The sequence below is a fragment of the Antennarius striatus genome, chromosome 14 (genome assembly GCF_040054535.1).
Source record: "Antennarius striatus isolate MH-2024 chromosome 14, ASM4005453v1, whole genome shotgun sequence".
Lineage (NCBI taxonomy): Eukaryota > Metazoa > Chordata > Actinopteri > Lophiiformes > Antennariidae > Antennarius > Antennarius striatus.
The window spans coordinates 4540790-4562219 of record NC_090789.1 but is presented as its reverse complement, the minus strand read 5'-3'; positions in this window follow the sequence as shown (position 1 = coordinate 4562219).

Sequence of the window (21430 nt, the reverse complement as noted above, 5' to 3'; positions counted from 1 at the left end):
CCAGTCTCACTTCCACTTTCTACGACACGTCAGCCGGGCAAATCTTAATATTTTCGGACAAAACCAAGCCATTTCTCTCTTGTGCTAAGCTAATCTAACTAGGTATTCTAGTGGTGGAATTATAAATATCGTTAATCTCCTTATTTAACTGTCAACAAGTTGGTGAGTAAGGCGTTTTGCAAAATCCAAAACCGTGACATGAGAGGTTGAAAGTTGGGGTTGGGACAGGGTCGCTTGTCCGTCCATGTGATCTAATCCTTTCCCGTCGGCCACCAGTGTAAACTTTATCCTTCCTTGTTATCATGGATCATTAATGTTTCGCAACCACGTAAGTCTTTAAAAAAAAGAGGCGTCACAAAGTTCCTCATTGTTGAATGACAAACATACCAGAGCGTCAGATATTTTTTTATGACTTCATTAGATAATGAAAACATTACTTAAGGGAGAGTTTACTGGTATATTAGGGGAAATTTCAGATCGACTAGGTTATTTTACGGTAGATTTAAAAGGAAGCAACACTAAAATCATTAATGTTAAAATATTGATAAATTGTGCATTTGAAGTTGAAAAATATATGTGAACTTCATACAAAGATGGGATAACAGTTGTTGCCCCCTCCTGATTTCTTTTAAGTCAGTCATGGATATGACACAGGACATCTGACAGTAAAGCACCTGCTTCTCTCACTGCTCTGTGATGTTAAGTATTGCGCCTCTTCCTGGAACTATTTGGCACAGGCTGACACTTCACTGATGCAATGGAAAGTGCCTCCATTGTTTAAGTCTCTGACCTGCTCTAAAGGATAGCATGAATCCCAGAAGGAATTTGATGTATCTTGTTGATAATAACTCTGTGAGAAGTTTCTAATAAGGATGGTATTTTTGACTGTCATCATAAATAACAAAGGCATACCTGAAATTCATTTGAATTGAGGAAAAATCCGACTTTCTGCTGCCACCTTGTGGATATCTTATGAACTCTGGTTATGAAGCACTCAATACTGCAGATAAATACTTCATTTAATTTATTTAAAAGAAATTGTTTAACAACACGGAATACTTGTTAATAATTAATTTGATAATTACTAACAACTGGAATTATTAACAATTAGAACCTCACAAGGTGATAAAGTGGGGAGGACGTTTTGGGGGAAATGTCTGGACATTATGAAGAACACAATAAAAATAAAAACTCTCTCCCTAATGGACTCACGGATCACAGTAGTGCCTCCACTTTTACCCCTGTTTTCTACATAGTATCATCCCATAATCCACCATTTTTGTTGTTGTGGATATGTGACTCTTTACTGCCACCTTGTGGATGAATATCACAGGAAAGGACACTAGAAGGAACGCTTTTGCTGACATGTGAAATCTATTTTTGTATAATATAAATGTTGTAGAAATCAACCTTCTGTGTTCATGCTGATGCGTGGATTTTGGTCAGACTATTCTTTAGCTGCAAAAGGTAAAACAGTTGCAATGGAGACGGATTCGGTACATGTGAACCACATGGGATTCACAATAATAATAATATGATCTTTAACACACCAGAATGGCTTTTTAAAATGACTTTTAACAAAGTCAGTTAATACACATTTAAATAAAAAAATGTAGCACTGGCTTCACACCCGAGTGTTTGCCGCCTCTCACCTGTAAATCAGCTGGGATAGACACCAGCAACCCTTGTGACCCGCAAAAGATGAAGAAGCGGTCAAGACGATGAATGAATGAATGAATGAATGAATGAATGAATGAATGCCTTGAGGAATGGTTTATGTTTCTGCTTTACATCATTATAAATAAACTATATTAGAATTTTTAAGTGAGACACTTGAATGTTAAACTTATTTAAGTTATTTTATGATTATGACAAAATGTATTAGAGTTCAGGAGCTTTGTTGCCGGTTGCCTAAATAGCTTAAGTATGCAAAATCTTCCGAGTCCAGTAAATATATGAAGTACGAGTCCCTCTTCACACAATGAATTTTTGAAGTGTTTTATGTTTAGGTCCATGTTTAAAAATCAAAAACCTTTTCTTTATTTGTGTTGTAACTTTCCTCTGCTTCTCTGCAGATTACCGCCACCTGCTGGCCGATAGGACACCAGCAATGTGTTTGTGCGTGTCGACAAACAGCAGACAAAATTATCAACTCGCTCACTGCTTTGCATCAGTCATGTTTGCAAGCATCACGGGGTACATTTAAATGAGAAAATAATCACCAGATTAATCAGCAATGAAAACAATTATTAGTTGCAGCCCTGGAAAACCCACTTCCCATGAAAACACAGCGCAACATAATCATCTTTCTCTGATAGCGAGGGTCTCCTCTGGAGATAAATGGGGGCCTCAAGTGTTGTCTAGGTCAACAGGCTCATAGGCACAAACAGGAGGGGATTGAAGAATTTTCTCTGATGAGGTTATTTCTGGTGTAGTGCACCTTGGGTGTCTGTGGTTTCATCATGATTGCTTTTTTATCCAGATGAATAAACTGAACGGAAAAAAAAAAAAAGTTAATATATTAAAATATGCTGATGACATGGCCCTGGGTGTCCTAAGTAAAGGGTTTGTTTATTGTGACTTCTCAAGACATAAATGTGTTTGTTCCAAAAGAAAATATATCAATTCAAGTGTAATCTGCCATCATCCGCTCTGTGATTGATGTGTTGAACCGTTTAAGGAAAGAATTCTCTCATGTAAAGTCAGACTAGTCTCAAAAAAACACGTATAAAATAATTAACTGGCTGTTAAATTTTTACCTCTGTTTGGTAAGGTCATTTGTTTCAGAGTCCTGAACACGACCTGGAATATGATCACTGGCATGACATGCAAAGGCTGGTTCCTCTTAGGGTATAAAAATGCTTAGACTTATTTGACTGCATTTTAACATAATATTCCGTTAGAAAACACAATGACAACAAAGATCCAGGAGGTGGCAATGTTTTAATCCACCTGTGCTAGTGAGTCTTCATCATGTCTTCATCCTTTTCAACACTTCACCCTCAGAAGCCCTTAGATGTTCCGCTGCCAAGACCAGATATTACGAGATAGTGAAACAATGCCTCTGCAGCACATCATTGAGTCATCGCTGCCTAAACAGCATTAAACTCATCCACTCTGCTCATATTTTCATTGGAAGCGTTCGCCATGTTACAATGTCAGAGTTGGGTTTTATGAGGTCTTAAACAGCAGCAGACCAAAATAGTTTAAATTGTTGAGCAGTAAAAACTTTCCATCTGTGTGTGGAACTAATCAGTCATCCCTGGAATGAACTCGGGCCGTTAAATATGTCCCCACATCAGAGTAGAGACATACACTAGCTCATCCTCAAAGTGAAGTATGTTATTACACATAGGGTATTCTGCTGCTGTTAAAAACGCACATGTCAAAGTGTTTAATTTGTATTTGTGGTGCTCAGAATTCATGAATTCTTGGATTTCATCTGAGTTTAATGAATGTTTGGAGACATAATGAACATGCATGCCAAATTAGAATATGAAGATACGAAGAAAAAACGCAGTCAACTAGATTGGTTGGTTGCTAGTCAAGAATATTTAAATGTTGACGGTTATATAGACTAAAACGCAGTCGACATTTTTTTTCCCACAATGGTAAAATAATGGAACCTGTTTACTCCCCATGAAGCCACGTCACAGTGAAACAAGCCCCTGCCTGGATGTTAATTAATAATTGCCTTCCACATTGATTACTGAGCTTGTTTGAGATAAATGTCCCTCCTGCTATAACATACAGCATATCTACTGCCTCTCACCATTACATCCATTTATCCTTAATAGCAGGAATGAGACAGAAAATTTTCTGCATGTCATTTAATTTATGATGTTCCAATGACGTTCACATTACTTCACATGCTGCGATATCAACACTTAAATCGCACATTCGCAGCTTCTGCTTGAAGACAAATAAATGTTCTCCAAAAGCTTTGTGCCACACTGTACGGAGAATTCTCAATAAATTGGATTTTTAATTTCGAAATGGTGTGTTTATTGCGGCGGTTCTCATTACTTCTGGTCACGAGGGGCCCCCAGCAATCAAGCTTAAAAAAAATAAGCTGCAAAACCATCAAACTAGCTGGATTGATATCAAGTCCCCACCTCCCCTCAAATATCTTAATATCCAACGCGATCCATTTAGTGTCACCAGCTTACAATGGAGTTTACAATGCTAAGACCATATTTTACAAAAGGAACAAACCTCAGCAGGAAATCTCTGAAGTTTTCCCTAAATTGCAGATGTGTTGTTCTGTTCGTCTCCTTCAGTGCTTTTGATTTTTCTTCTGAGAAATATGGAAATGGAGCAGTACTCTACTTTCATCATGTGGAGTATTTCACTCAAACAAACACAAAAAAAAAAAAATCCTCTCTCTCATGCATGTCACTCAGTCTCTTCAAGGGGTGCATGGTAGCTCACGCTTTCAGCGCTGCCTTGTTCAAAAGCCACAATGTCAACCTACCTAATTCCTGACTTTTCAGTTCCACCCTGCAGACCTGAGTGCTTGAACACAATCAAACCAGTCTCTCCACAATACACCCACCATCTGTGACAGGAATAAAAAGTATGTGACTTTATGTATAACTAAACCCGGGCTAAGAATTTGATTTTGACTCAGCCAGAAGTTTATTATTTCTTATTAGAAAGTAAAAAAGATTTCAGATGTAAGGAACACAAGCCGGAAGGGCACATTCTGAACTGTGCAAATATTAGAGCAGTATGAGAGACTTCACATTCGTATCGTCGGAAGGGGCTAAATGCATAAGCTGCTTAGTTCCTCATGCCCTCCAAAATGACAAATCAGCACTTTCCCTTACTAGCAGCAAGAAAACAGCACAGCGGCCAATACGATTACCTCAAAATGAAACAAAGAACACAGTGTGAGGGGATTTGTCCTGCCACAAAGCACCATATTCACTAAATGGTTGTATATTGGTCCTTCACATCACTGGGATTTGTGATTATTCTTACTCTCTACCAGCACTCATTAGCCAGCTTGTTGCTTACGTTGAGTAGGATGTGGAGTTTATATGTACGGTATGTGAGAAAATTAGACCCAGCAGCGTTGAATCTTTCTCCACCTGGTGGTGGTGTCCAAGAGAGTGTCTGTCAGTCTGTCCAACATGAAACTTGAGTAAGGGTTTTGTTAAAAAGTGGATTAAATAACCAATCTCCATAGTTACACAACGGCTTCCAGTCTTTTCACCATGGGTGAGCCGCAGTTTATGAACAGGGCAGCAGAAGAATGGTGAACCTTTCACTCCTCTGCATAGCATAGATGTTTGGGTGGCAATAACTGCACACAAAGCAAAAGTACTTGATCTAATGGAGTTGGCAAAAACATGAGACTGCATCTGTGTGTGCATGTAAATAAGTGTGTGGAAGGTAGGGTGTCAAGGTGGTGGTTTGACGGGGCCCCGACTGGAAAAATTTTTTGATCAACAGTCAATACTGCGTATAAAAATGTGCACAAATCTGCCACAGTTTTTTGGGACAAACCTAATGAATGCTGTGGACCTTTTATCTACCACTCTTCCACATACAGGTAACAGGGAGCTGTAGCCCTCATGAGTCAGGGAGTGATGGGGAGGAGAGAAAAACACTCAGGTGGGAGGCATGATGGACAGTGTGATAAAAACAGTGTGAGCCAGCAAGAGAAAGTTTAGCAGCAGGATGTGAGGGAAAATATAAAGGCAAAACCGGAAAAGAAAAGCAGTGCGAGAACAGTTAAGCTGTTGAAAGTCTAAAAGGAGTCCCGGACCAAGCTTGGGGTGCAGGATGCATGGCCCCCGCTCTACAGGTGACTTTAATTACTTTTCAGCATCACTGCCTCCTCCAGTCCTGGACTGCATGCACCAGTCACCAGCCTCTGATGATCAGGCCTTTGTGAAGGCCTCTGCCTGCCGTCAGGCCATAATTACATTTGCTCTGGAGAACATTTCTGCAAAGTCTTACAAAGCCATTATCCAGGGCCTCTGATCCCTAAAGGTGTGAAGCTGTATGGTGCAGTGGAATTCAGTGGTTGTTTCTTATTCAAAGATAATGTAAATCGTAGTGAAAGTTGGTATTTTATGTGTAAATATTAGTTTCCATTCATCCTCTGGAGGTCAGAATTTGGAGGTTAACAGCTGACAAGGCTGGCTTAGAAGCAAAAGGGTAGAAAATAAATAAATAAGGAAACAGGAACTGACTGCAAGTATAAGTGTTTTGATTCCTAATCAGACGCCACTCGACACACCAGTCATCACAACACGTCGAAGTGCACTCTGCTTCCTTTAACAGAGGAAACCACTTCCCTCACTTCTTTCACTGTGATAGCAGAGAGGTGGTGAAATATTGAAACATTAAAGTAGCGTGCAGCTGACAGTAAAGCACTCGTTTCCTGTTAAACACAACTGTGGTTGTTCCGTGTCTTTCACCCAAAGGAAAGGACATCCTAACGTGCCAAGGATATCACTCAGAAATTCCACTTTTGTTTATTTCCTTTTCTCAAGAGCAGCAGTAACAGCAGACATAATGGAACTAGCAGCAGTCACAGTGAAACTAGTAGCAGTTGACGTAGTGGTACTAGCAGCAGTAGCAGTTGACGTAGTGGTACTAGCAGCAGTAGCAGTTGACATAGTGGAACTAGCAGCAGTCATAGTGAAACTAGTAGCAGTTGACATAGTGGAACTAGCAGCAGTAGCAGTTGACGTAGTGGTACTAGCAGCAGTAGCAGTTGACATAGTGGAACTAGCAGCAGTCATAGTGAAACTAGTAGCAGTTGACATAGTGGAACTAGCAACAGTAGCAGTTGACATAGCGGAACTAGCAGCAGTCATAGTTAAACCAGTAGCAGTTGACATAGTGGAACTAGCAGCAGTTGACATAGTGGAGCTAGCAGCAGTAGCAGTTGACATAGTGGAACTAGCAGCAGTCACAGTGAAACTAGTAGCAGTTGACAATGGTAGAACTAGCAGCAGTAGCAGTTGACATAGTGGAACTAGCAGCAGTCATAGTGAAACTAGTAGCAGTTGACATAATGGAACTAGCAGCAGTAGCAGTTGACATAGCGGAACTAGCAGCAGTCATAGTGAAACCAGTAGCAGTTGACATAGTGGAACTAGCATCAGTTGACATAGTGGAACTAGCAGCAGTAGCAGTTGACATAGTGGAACTAGCAGCAGTCACAGTGAAACTAGTAGCAGTTGACATAGTAGAACTAGCAGCAGTAGCAGTTGACATAGTGGAACTAGCAGCAGTCATAGTGAAACTAGTAGCAGTTGACATATTGGAACTAGCAGCAGTAGCAGTTGACATAGCAGAACTAGCAGCAGTCATAATGAAACTAGTAGCAGTTGACATACTGGAACTAGCAGCAGTTGACATAGTGGAACTAGCAGCAGTTGACATAGTGGAACTAGCAGCAGTTGACATAGTGGAACTAGCAGCAGTAGACATAGTGAAACTAGCAGCAGTAGCAGTTGACATAGTGAAATATGCAGCAGGAGTAACAGACATAGTGAAACTAGCAGCAGTAGCAGTTGACATAGTGAAATTGGTAGCAGATGACATAGTGGAACTAGCAGCAGTAGCAGTTGACATAGTGGAACTTGCAGTAGGTAATAAACCTGAATGTTTGAGAAAAGTAATGTTTCCCTTATATTAAAATCATAATAACAATAATAATAACAATAATAATAAGCAACGATAATAAGAATCATAGCATCCCATATTTCATCACAAAAATCGTCAATGAACCCTCTATTTATAACACAATAGACATAATAGCACTAATAAAGTTCAACAATTGAACTTTCAACAATTGAGACCACAGCTCCCATGATGCCCAGCGGCAAACCAGGATGTAGGCCACAGAATTCCAACCCAATGACGGACAAGGGTGGGATGGTAAACGCACCAGTCCAGGCGTGAGCTTTACATGACAGCTCAGGTATGATGTCAACTGTTTTGAACTTTATCAGCCACTAAACTGTTAGAATTTTACCAGAGCAATAAGTCATCATGTCATCCACAGCTTATACAAGCAAGAAGCAGATGCAGCCCAATGCAGTAGCAGATGGGTGACAACATGCATCATGCAACATAAAGCAGATTAAAAAAACAATGAATTATAGAGACTTACCAATTGGCTGCAAGCTGAAACTGATTGCAGTGAAACCACTTCCTTATGATTGGTCACAGAGGTCACATGAGCTTACGGCACACCTGTGTCTTAAAGACACAATACTTATCAGATTATTGAATTACCTGTAGCAATATGTAATATTGAAGTATGTAAAAAAAATTAATAAAACTGCACAAACAATGAATACAGAAAACACAACCCCCACTTGTCATCACTGGAAAACATTCAGACTATGTTTTAATCTACTGTATTCCCTTGATCAGAATTTGCCAAACTTCCTTTCATCAAAGAAACCTCACAATTTTTCTTTTTCTATTCATCCATGTGGAATCTCTCAATGGTTTCCTTTTAACCAGCCTCATTTACAGAAAGTACTCCATTATAGGAAAACTGTATGTAGAGTTTAGAATGCAATGAAGTACCCAGTCAGCAATTCTGTCAGGAAATGATGTAGTACGTATTTCTTCTATATGTTTGCATTTAGCTCGAAGCACTGCTATGTCTACATACAACCTTTTCCCCTTTTTTTGTCCATCTGGCTCCCTATATCCACTGCATCTGTGATCTGTGTCATTTCCCTTATTCCTCAACCCCCCACACCCCACCTTCCCTGACATTCTCTCCTTCCTGTTCATTCCCTTTTCTTTAAACCTAAAAAAAAGGGGGGGGATAAAGGGATAATATGGCACAAAGAGCGAACTGCAGGTGTCTATTGAAGTGTCCTCCAACCGGGCGACCCTCCACTGAGCATCTACATCCTGCTAGCTCTGAATTTGTGTGAAGGTCGCCCCTCACCAAGCAGCTGCTTATGGGCCCCTGAGCCCATCTTGCAATCCAGCACATTCCTGCTGAGAAAAATCAAGAGAGCTGGGAAAAGCTTTCAATTACACCAATGTCAAAATATTGTTGACTTGCTGTGCATCTGTTAACAGCAAAGCTAAGCAAATACCCCAGCAGGGTGCTTATTGCCAACGTCTTGTTTGTATTCAAAAAATGTTAAGGAAAGTCAAAAGAAAGGTTTAAGAGTGAAACATCGCACGAGAAAGACAAGTGTAATAACCTGCTAGCGTCCTGCAGAGAAAGAACCACATGAGTTTATATTATCAGCAAGGTTATGCAGCACTGACAGTGTTCCATCTGGAAGGAAAGTAAAGAAGCAGTTACTGCTCTGATATAACTGCTGCTCCAGTAGAAGCTTGAAATACATCATTAATTAGATTTCATTGCCCCTAAATTCCTGTCGTACTTTTATATTTATACTCAATTCACCAGCTTCTTGTCCTGGATATTGTGATGCTGCATCACATTTAACTCAGTCAATAACCAGTCCTGCTGAGGACAGCTCATTTTACCTGAAAGATATTTACAGCTTTCATTTTAATCCCACCATCCACCATCCGTCGTTACAAAAAGGCCATCCAGACAGAAACCTCTGCACAACTGTGTCCTGTTCAAGTTTCAAGACATGACATGTGACATATTTCTTATTAACTGAGTTATATTTCCTCAGTGTTATTTGTTTTCAGCCATTCAGGGGCTTCAAATGAGGATAAAAACACAGCACACATACTGTCACATTATAAACTTTGCACACAGCAAGCATAGCAATATTATGGTTAACGCTGTGTCATTTCTCTGGTGAACGTATTTCCACGATTTACTCTTCTATCTAGGTTTTGGTCTCCAGCAACTGCTGAGGAAATTATCCTTTTTAAAAAAAATAATAATAAAGACTCACTATGTTCTCTCTGGTATCTATCTGTATTTTGATAAAAGCAGGTTCCTCAAGCATGAAACAAGATAAAACAATATTTCAATATGACAATTTTTAGGTATGAAAATGCCTGATTTTTCTGTATAAATAAATAAATATATATATATATATATATATATATATATATATATATATATATATATATATATATATATATATATATTTATATATATATATATATATATATATACTTTTTTTTTTTGTTGTGTTTTTTTTTTTTTCTTATTTATTTATTTTATTGCACCCTGTAGCACCCCCTCCCCCCCATGACAAATGTAACCCCATTGGGCTTAATGCAGTTTTTAAGCCGAAACATTAAAGCTTTTACTTCTTTTGCAACCAAAAGCCACTCAGATCATTTATAAATAACTGCTGCACGAAAAGCATACCAAGAAGATATAGTAAGAACATTATTTAATTTTGTTGTGGAATGGACATGTCTAAAAGTACGGAAATAGTATTATAGATGGGTTATTGATAAAATAATACAATAAAGTCGCTGTGGGAGCACCTGGACCTGGATGGTGATAAAAAAGCCACACTAAATCATACACTTTCATAAACAGCAGTCATGTTCATTTGCCTTTGCCAAACATATTCAATAAGAACTATCTCCAAATGTGATGATGATAAAAAAAAAATAGATAAATTGTGGAATAATTTGTGCAAAATGAAAATGTCTCTTGAAAGAGACTGGATCTGAAGGGAACGGTAATTTCCTCCACAGAGTTGACGGAACTACTGCTTGTGCAGAAGTTGCTCAACAGTTCAGGACAAGAAGAAAGAAGAGAAACGGTAAAGGATGAAGGAGGAATAAGCTTTTTCTCAGCAGACTGTAATTCTCACAGAACAACGTCTGAGTGGATAAAATTGTCATTCTTCACTCACGTCAGTGGTAGATGGTGATCATGTTGCCGGACCAATGAAAGAAACCTATGGTTGGTGGTCTCAGAGCATGAATGAAGACAGATCAATCTGGGCATTATGTTCCCTTCATTTTATGGAGGACCAGCAGGGGTTCCCCAGCTGAATCAAATCCTACTAACTGTTCTGCACAGTTGGACACATTGAAGCAAAGGTTTTCTATTTCTTCTTCCATTTGAAAGTAAAATAGACAAAGAAAATGAGAGAAAAGGAAGATATGAAAAAAGACAGATAGGTATTCATGTTGAGACATACAGTATATTACAAATACAAGTGGTTCGACTGGCTGAGATTGAGATAATAAATAACATGTTATGTCTATATTGCTTGACATACCAGGAGAGCATGGTCTGGCTGCACACGGGAAAAGATGAGATGTCACACTGCTGAACTGTTTTATTGGTAATAATAATGTCTGTTGATAGTTCATGGCAGTTGGAATGTTAAATGCCTCAGTATGCTCACCAGCTATTTGTTGTCTGACTGTATTTCGTGCAGACAGTGTGTTCACCGGAGCTTCTCCTCTCCAGACGACTGCCTGAGGCATGAAACAAGAACGATGAGAGTTAGCAGATCAATGAAGAAAAAAAAACAAAACTAATCTAATCTAATGGATTGTTCATTTGGGCCCTGCTCCACCTCTTCAAAACGTTTCATTAAAATCCGTTTATAATTTCTGAGTCGTTGTTCTTCTTGTTAATTCTTGATGCCCACATTCCCCTACAAAGCATCCCGGAAGGATCAGCTGAGCATTGAGAGTAGTAGCTAATATAGCCTCATGCGACTAGCCTCGAGCAGGGATGAGCAGAGGATTACTAATTTCTCTTCTTTGTAAAAGAACCTCTGATTTTTCTCATTTTAAAGCCTTCACTTTTCAGGCAGAACCAATATTTGCAAAAGGGACAACATTCATACCGGAGCCTTAAAAGTTTTCTGATGACTTACGCTTGAAATTGGCTCAGTTTACCATTCAATAAGCTCAGGAAACGACCAAACGGCAAAATGATTTGCACAAAGGCAACTATCAATAGATTGGCCCTCAGCTTATCCGTTCAAAAGATTTCAACACTACAAATATGTCGTATTTTTAACACGTGTCAGTGTTCTATATCATGGCTGTTTCTTTTTCTGTGCTGTTACATTCAGTATGTGAGATTTCCGTTATAGCCCACCAATCGGAGGTGAGAGGTTGCACTCCTTCCCTGACAAACGGCAACATTTTCATTTCAAGCTTCTCGTAGAAGGCTGCAATGCTACCAATTACCTCCGTGGAGCCAGCCAGCCGTCTCGCCGGTTTGACAGATGACTTTGACCTCGGCAAACATGAGGACCCATTCTTGGTTGACACATACGCCTGCTGCTGAAGGCAGAGGTTTATGGGTTGGACTGCTTATTCTCAGATTGCATCCTCAGGTAAGCATCGGTCCTCTGCTCCAGCAAAAAAAAAAAACCTCAGGTAATCAGTTTAATATCAGTTTAATATTAATATTGATGACAGTTGGTGCGAAACACAGTAAAGTATTTAACATCTAAATAAAATCATGCAATTAAATGTGCAATTGGGGCGGACTGTTGCTGCTTTTCAAAGTGTGACACTGTGTGACTCTTCATGCTGTTTTGAACATTCTCTGATACTGCATACTGCTGAAACACCCTCGTGCTAATCAGAATAAGCTCCGTAAACCCAACGCTGCTACAGAATCTGACTTCCTTTGTTTTCTGGCATCGTTATCATAATCAAGCCTCTTGAAGCCCTGCTTTAGCTGACACACCAGGCGGAAAGTGATGAAAATACACCTCATAAGTGCAAGCTCATTATTCTTGCCTTAATACATACTGAGAATACAAAAACAGACAGGACCTACCTTGGTACCCCATTTTTGGCAAACATCAATGTGCATTATCGTTAATTTGGTGGGTCGCCGAGGTTTTATTCACCTTCCAGAGGTTGGGTGCAAAAGATTAGAAGGTTTATTGCTGCTTTTTTCCCCCACATTTTAACTGTTTTAAAATCCTCTCAACTCAAATTCACTGCTAGCACTCTTCTACCTGTTATTTTAAATTGATATTTGATCCTTTAATGGACACATTTATTCGTTTTTGTATTTGATCTTCTGCAGATTTTACCTCCTGGTATTCACAAGAACACTGAACTACAATAAGTAAGGGAGAAATCACTATCATGATAAACCTCTGGTTTTCTGGATCTTGAATTCAAAACTACATCAGAATATTTTTTTTTTTGAAAATGTCTCACTGGTATTTTAATCTGAATGTGGCATCACCTGAGTTTCTTTGAAAACCTCTACAGTTATTTACAGACATGAATGCTTTCTGCAGGTCAAGTACGTTTGTCTGACTCATTATCTCCGTCACACCAGCCTTCAGTCAGCATTGCATTTCAAGGTTAGGATCTGAAAAGCACTCCGTACCTGCCTGGCAGCAGGAGCAGAGCCACATGGTGAGCACCAGAGGCATGAATCTGAAACAGTCTCTTTGTCTGTTTGCTGTCTACCCTCTCTTAGCACAATTTTGGATGAGAAAATAACGAGGTTTGTCATTTTCGGTTCATCCAGAGGTGTTAGGACAGGTTTAGAGCTGCAAAAACGGCTTTTTTCGACACTTTTGAGTGCAGCAGAAACAGCCTTGAACAACAAACTGTTTCATTGATTTAGCTTTTGGGTTGATTTAGCTAACTTATTATCATACATTTACTTATTTAATACGTTCAGCAGTAGCCCAGTAATATTAGCATTCATTTGATGGTCAGATGAAAGCAAGGCCAAGATTCAATCTTTATGAAGAGGGCAGCAAATACAACAGTAACATTTTTAAATAATCAGGAAATAAATAAAAAAAATTAAAAAAGAGAGAGAAATTTTTAATCAGTCAAATGAGCACCTGGCTGTTTTATTACTGCAATAACAAATGTTAACAGCTTTTTTGAGGAAAAACAAAACAAAAACATTTTTGGTTATTTTACTTTATTGACTTTTACATCCAAAGTATCCACAACGTGGGCTGTGCACCTAAAAAAAAAAAAAAAGCGCTGTCTGCACCCCTAAAGGTTCATAGCAACTTTATGAAGAATTCAATAATGTATGAATTCATACCTTGGCTAACATGAAAATGAATATTATAAACAGTAGTAAGCAGCTGTGATCCCACATAGTTAGATAGAAAGAAAACTCTGGATGCTCCCATTATTTCTCCAGATTAAGGAATTCTTTAAATCACTAGCAGCTGTCTTAAACTCAGGATTGCACCACAGGCAACCTTGAAAAATAGCATCTTTCGGAACTTTTGCTAATGACTGTTACCTTGTTTAGATTCATAAAGCAGCAGCAGCAGTCTACACTGATAGTACTCATTACAAGCAGAACTCTTGTTAACTGGTGTACCTGAATAACGAAACGTTAGTCACACTCTGCTTTATTATTATAATGATTCTGATTTTAGCTACTTTCAACAGAGAGTTTTGGATAAATCCAATTTCAGATGCAAAAATTCCAAACTGGAGCTCCTGTGGAGGTCAAGGTTCACTCACACAGGCTGATCCAACCAGCTGTTATTCTTACTTGCCACATTTCTTGCATTTGGAAGGCAAACGCTGACACAAATGAGCAGCAATTAGTAAGCGGATGCTCATTTGGCCCTAATGCGTTCCCTGGACACGGCACGAACAACGAACACAGAATCAAGGGGAGAACTGGAGAAAGAGACAATTACATGAATACTGATATGACACATAAAAAATTGTGAAAACTCAGATTCATGTACCATTCCAGAGGAGTCAATTCTCTCTTAGCGACAGCATCTTGGCCGCCTGTGGAATGGTAAGCTGAAGAGGCTCAGCATACTGACACTCTATCTGAGCAAATGGCCTCTCTGAAGAGACAGGTAAGGCAAAGCCCTTAACTCTGCCAGGAGAGATGAGACAGCTATCTCCTGAAGCTGATCAAGTCACAGAGGGGGGGGGGGTGCACCTAAGTCCCAAGCGATCGGCGGGCCGTGAATTCAAATTCCCCTTTGTCTCTTGGTCTTTGCTTTGAGATCACTCAGCTGCCAGGATTCCTGACCTCAACAGCTTATAGAAATCTTTAGAAAGAAACAAGTTCAGCTTTTGGGAGAGACAGATTGCCATCTTGCTCCAATTTTTATAATGAAGATGACAGCGGCTTGCATTTGGAGCAACACCTTAAGTCCCCAGATTTCCAGACAGATGGCATGTGCCAGTTAGAGCGTCACCTGAGCTGTGCGCACCAGACCATCAGAGATGGGCAGTCGTACAACAATCCGCCATAAAAATTATATAACCAGTATGTTCTGTTTCAGCAGAGGCTCGGGAGAATATGCCATTATGGCCTATTTGCATCATGTGCTCTTCTAATCTAATAAAAAAGAATGTCTGAAAAGCGGAGTAATAACATTGAAAAATACAACAAGACCGCATTTGTGGAGCAATTCCTCCACCGTACTATTATGTGGATGCACTTTCTTTAAATCAGCGGCTTTATCAGGGTAGACAAATGGGCATCATTTTTGCAAATAGCCAAAAGTCAGGTGATGTAATTGGACAAATGGGGAACACTCCAGTGAACTTTGAAAATGACCTTTTTTTTTCTCCTTTTTTTTTAAATGACTTAGTGAACAGACGACAATCATTACGAAGTCCCACATGTGCACGTAAACAGGAACACTGGCAACGTGGTGCAGTGCAATTTTCTGTGCTTTCAAAATTATCACACTGCAAAACAAGTACGCCCGCCGACAGCCTCGTGAAATTTGCTGTTAAGTTTGTTGGCCGCACAAGGACTAAGGTCAGGACGCAAATGGATTTTGGAGTACCTCCTTCCTTCCCATTACCGTTTCTTATAAGCTGTCTTGCTTTAAACAGTCTCTGAAGACTCTCAGAAGGCCTGATTATTCCAGACAGTAGAACAACTGTGGCCAGAAGGGATCTGAACCGACGCCGTCTATGCAGAGGCCGTCACATAATGAGGGTGTAAATTCAGGGGATGGAGCCTGATCCGCATAGTTCAGCCGTAATATGTCCCCAAGTTCTGCCAGAGATACTCTCATATATTTCAAATTTATATATAATTCACACACCAATAACTGTCTGATCTCACATATTTTGTATGTTTAAGACAAAGATGGAGATAGCACACTCAATACACCCTCACTTCACCTCACCTGCACAGTCTGGACTTTATGCAGAACGTTGTGGGTGACTCATCTCCGACCCGACTTAGGCGTTCAACACCTGCAAGCACGTACGTGTTTCATTGCATATGCTTGAGCTGGTATATTCTTTGACAAATTGCTATTAATACTGATGTTTGTCTGCAGCAAGCTCTGCAGAGACGGGTTGAGTGAAAGGAGGACTCTGCAAACACGGATAATTAGTTAATAAAACGCATCAGCACTCCAAACAACTGCTGAATCATTAAACTACAAATAGGAAATTATTGTCAAATTAAATGTTAGAGCCATCCAGATGTCCAGATAGGAATTCCTAATTGAATGGATGAAGGGAAAAGCCCATTGCCCTTGTAGAATACACACAATGTAATGAGCCTTGCTCATACTAAAGAGTTGGGCTTATTTGTTGTGGCGTTCTCCCGTTGGGAAGCCGACCCATACAGCTGTGTAAACAGATAAGACGGCGATAAGAAGAAATGGTCGACCTCGTCCTTTGACTTACACACTCTGATCTCCAGTTCTCCAATTTAATGGCTTAATGGTGCGTTTAAACAGAAGAGAAAAGCCTTTACTGGTCGGTTACAGTATGTAAATTCGCTCTTGGCTTCTTGGTCTCACGTCAGAGACTGCAAGGTGACTGTTGATGCTAAAAGTTCCGATACTAATTGATTCATATCCATTTATGTAGCTGATTGAAATAATTTATAACAAGCCAATCAATATGACTCAGGTGACCCCCCACCCACCCACCCCCCAAGCACACAAAGCCCTCTCATCTCAAATGGCCGGCGATCTCCGGAGAGACAGGACAACGGTGGAGGCAAACAAAGCCGGGGCAAACACCTGCCTCTTTGGCATTTCACTCGTGCCACTCAATGATGGAGCTCAAATGAAGGCAGCCTTCCTAGTAATGGGAAAGGGAATTGTTTAGAGAAAAAAACAAATTGAATATAAGAAAGCCTTGACAATACTGTTGGCTCACTTGATGACCACTTTTACAAACACTTAAAGAGTCCTAAATGTGATCTCTGGAGACCAAACGTTGCACACAAAGCATGAAAAAAAATGATTAAAGTGATTTATAATTTTCTCTAATGTGTTTAATTCTATAATATATATTGACACGTAATAGGACTCTACATAAAGAATTCTATAATATATATTCTATAATATATATTGACACATAATAGGACTTATAAAGTCCTATTATAAAGTGCATAAAGAAGGGTTAACCCTTTAAATTGTGAATTCATTCATAAAAGCTCTTTCACTGGCTAACGTGTGATGACTAATGCTTTTGTTTCAGGGATTGCTTCTTTTTTTGTTCGGTGTTGTTTATTTTTTCTCTGAAGCTGCCTAGTCTCTCTCTGTCACACACACACACACACACACACACACACAAACACATGCACAAGCACACACATACTTCTGCTCCATTTCTTAAGGCATGGCAAATACACAAAGAGAGGCTTGTGAGCGTTGCTATCGTGATCGACTATTACTCACTATTACCCAGCCTGGCAGGTGAAATCACACAACTCTTGTATACATCCTGTCTGTTTGTCCAGATAGAGCCATTCACAAAGACAGACAAACATCAATCCTAAACGTCTGCAATAGATGCAGTTATATTTGTTACTTTGAATACTTGTATTTAAGGAAGACATTTATAATTGACCTATTGACCTTCAAGCTTTAAAATCTGTAATGAAAATTATAGCATATTTATAAGGTTCCAACATTTCTTGTATTGTAGAAGTATGATTGTAACAATAACAACATCATAATTGTATTATGTTCTGCTGTTGTTGATATTTTTCACGATCATTAGATGAATTGTCCAGCCTTTGGGGAAATATGATTATTTGTTTCTTCCCAGGAGTTAGATTAGAATATGAATACAATGCTCATGTCGATTGTAAATATGTTTCTACAGAGAGTAGGCGGTTATCTGACGGAGACAGTGGGGAAACAACCATCCCAGTTCTGCCTGAAGCAAATAAAGCATCTTTGAAAGTCATTAATTAACATTTTATATCTTGTTTGTTAATCAAGTACAAAATACAAAGCATTAAAAAGGACTATTTGAAGTGTCACACTGGGTAATGTGGTGGACTGTGTGTTGGTCAGATGCAGTTGCCAAGCAACCAGTGGAAACTTAAGTAAGTTACTGGTTCTGTTGAGACTACAGTCTCCAGCTTCAGACTTTGTGAACAGACAGATATCAATGTTCTCGTTTAATGATCAGCAGGAGAATAATAGGCGAATTTCCGATTTCACAGCCTCCGCCTGAAAACTGTCTGAGTAATATATGCATTCTTGTCACACATAATGCCTTGCCTCGCATTGGAAAAGGGGCTCATTGGTAAAGTATAAGACTTTTCCTGAATGCCATCATAGTCAGAGTATTATATCACATCGTATCGTATCACATCGTATCGTATCACATCGTACCGTATTATATCGTATCGTATCACATCGTATCGTATTATATCGTATCATATTGCATCACATCGTGTCTGTTTGTGATGCAATATGATACGATACCATACAATACGATATACAAAATTGACTTTATTTATAAAGTTTGATTTTGTATCGTATCATATTGCATCACATTGTATCATATTGTATTGTATCGTATCGCATAGCATTGAATGGCATCTTCTCTTCTCTTTGAATACTGTATGCTTCATAAGTATAAAGGCTGGTGAAGTTACAGTGTATAGTTACTAAAGTATGTTAATAAGGGACGGTTCTTTTAGTTGTTTTATGACATTGCATCCAACTGTGCATTGAAGAAGACAGGAAACAAATTGTTCCTGAGTACAAATTAAAGAAAGCAAAACCTGTTAAAATATTGCTTTTCAATGTCTCACTTTGTTCTAATGCAACTAAACTCATCCAGTCAGCCTATGGACACAAAGCCGACCCGGCAGCAGCAGCAGGCTGATGCACCTGTAGGTGAGCGCTGACAGTTGATTATAATTGGGTCTCCTCTGCTATGTCTGAGCTTTCACATCCCATCAACAGGAATGGCCTCGGAGACAGTTTATGCTGCTTCACAGTAACAGCGCTAAGAGCACTGCACACCCTATCAACAAACCACAAGGGAGGCGCACTAGATAAAAATAGAATATGCTTAATGCTAATAATTCAGAGGTGGTGGATGACAGACGGCAAGGGAGCGCCAAAGATGTATTTATCAGTAGGACACAGATGTCACACGTTCATACACATCAGCAGATTTGTCACCTACGTACACGACGAACAAGTCCAAGCAAACGCGCGAAAAGTTCACTTTGTTTCTAGTGTGATAAAATGCTAACCAAGGAAAAGAAAGCATCATAAAACACAGAAACAGAAAGATATGTTGTACAATCTGTTCCAGCACAGTGTAACATCACAGCAGCACGCAAAAAAATTTTTTTAAGGGTTTATTGATGAAGACTACAAGTCGTCAGTAAACAACGGTCAATATACTCCAGAGCCCTGTCTGTTGGCAAACAGTTGTTTATTCTGCTGGTTATTTCTTCAGCAGCCATTACGAGTCATGCTTCTAGCCACATGTCAAATTCACCTCCCAGTGTCACGCTGTTTTAGCTATTTATTTAAAGTTCTTTTTTGTTTTGTAAGCTGCCAAATGCTCCGGTCTGTTTACCAGTCGCTAACTGTGCTGGCCCATTGTCTGGGCCTCAGCGGGTAGCGTGCAGAGGGATTTCAGAGCTAATTCATTGCCGGCAGACGCCTGCTGGTGCCGCAGACAACACAGAGGAACGGTGGCTCCTCTGCAGTCCTTTGTGGTGGATGTAGAACCGCTGCTGTGGTTAGGGGTTGGTTTAGAGAGGCCCTACTGGTTCTTCAGCTAGGTTCAGCTAGTAGCTTAAAGTGTTCCAACCTTTATGGCTCTGGGATTACGTCACACAAACAGTCCAGGTCCTACGACGTAAACGTACCTGTCCATTGATTTTAATTCAGTCAGTCCTGCTCTGTTTGACCTCAGACAAGCATAAAAGTCATCCTAAAACAGATTTTGGAACACTAGTGGTCAAAAATTCACTCCTTCCTACTTTAGAGTCAGTAGGTGTGACATCTAGAGAGGGTCCTGACTTGATATCAAGTGACTTTTTGATGTTTTTTTGTGTTCTTGCGTGATTTAAACACAAACACTCCACAAAAGACTTCCTTCTTAGTGAAATTACATTCATACCCTCTGTAGAAGTCGATGAAATTTAAATGTACAGTGAAGCTGCAAAAGTATATACAAAACAAGTCAATTTTCATTTCACTTTTCTCAATTATTTGCTTCTAAATCCTGAGTGCTTCCACCTTCTCAGGCCTTTACGTGGTCTAATAAAGAAAATAGTTTGTGAGAACAGAACCCGTTAATAATCGCTGCATATCGATATCGCTGGTTTCACAAGTCCAAAAGCCGACACTTTCTTACTTTATGGTGAGGTGTGGGGGCTGGAGCCTATCCCAGCTGACCCTAGATGAGTCACCAGTTCATCACCTGGTTACACAGGAAAGAAAGACGACCATTCATACTCACATTTAAACCCACAAGCTATTTACAGTCCCCCAAATGGACAAAAGAGACCTGAAATCTATAGTTAATCTGTCAAACATATAGGATGTTCTTCCATTTATACACCAGCAGATTCAATCAGCAGTGTTTGCACAGCTGCAGTCATGTCTTGTTAAACTGCTCTTAGTTCAACAGAAAATTCCCCAGACAGACAAAACGGTCATATTGCCCCCAGCGATCATTATGAAAGAATATCTATTGATACGGCAGATCAAATGGAGACCAATATCAAATAGTGGGGATTATTTGTTTCTAAATTAGGCAGCTAAATGTTTCACGATGGAGCTCTGCTGTATCTCCTTTCCTGCGTTAAACAATTCAGTGCGACGATATTGTAATTCTGTGTTAAAATGTAATTGTATAAAACACGCAGAGCGACAAAGGAGTGGAATCAGAGACGTGAAGACTGTGACTTCACTCCACAGTCGTCTCCTTCAAGGTTGGCATGATCCATATGTGGTCAGGCAGTATAGTCACCGAATGTTTTTCTGTAGGTGAATATCTACCAAATGTTTGGGGGATTATCAGTGGGAAAACCACAGCTGGTACCGAGTTTTGCAACAAGAACTGCGTGAGCTTATCAGGGAACAATGAGCTTTCTTTCTCTCTATGCAATGCAACAGTTATAAAACTGTATATGAATGTTCCTTTGTGATTCTCAAGGCCAACCAAGTGTCAAGAAAAAACTGCTCTAAAGCCACAAAAATTACTCTGTGGTGATTATTTGCAAATTCTAGTTAAGTGTAAACTGCATTTTTTTTTCAGGGCCTAGTTAAAGTATTGCACATGAATTAGGATT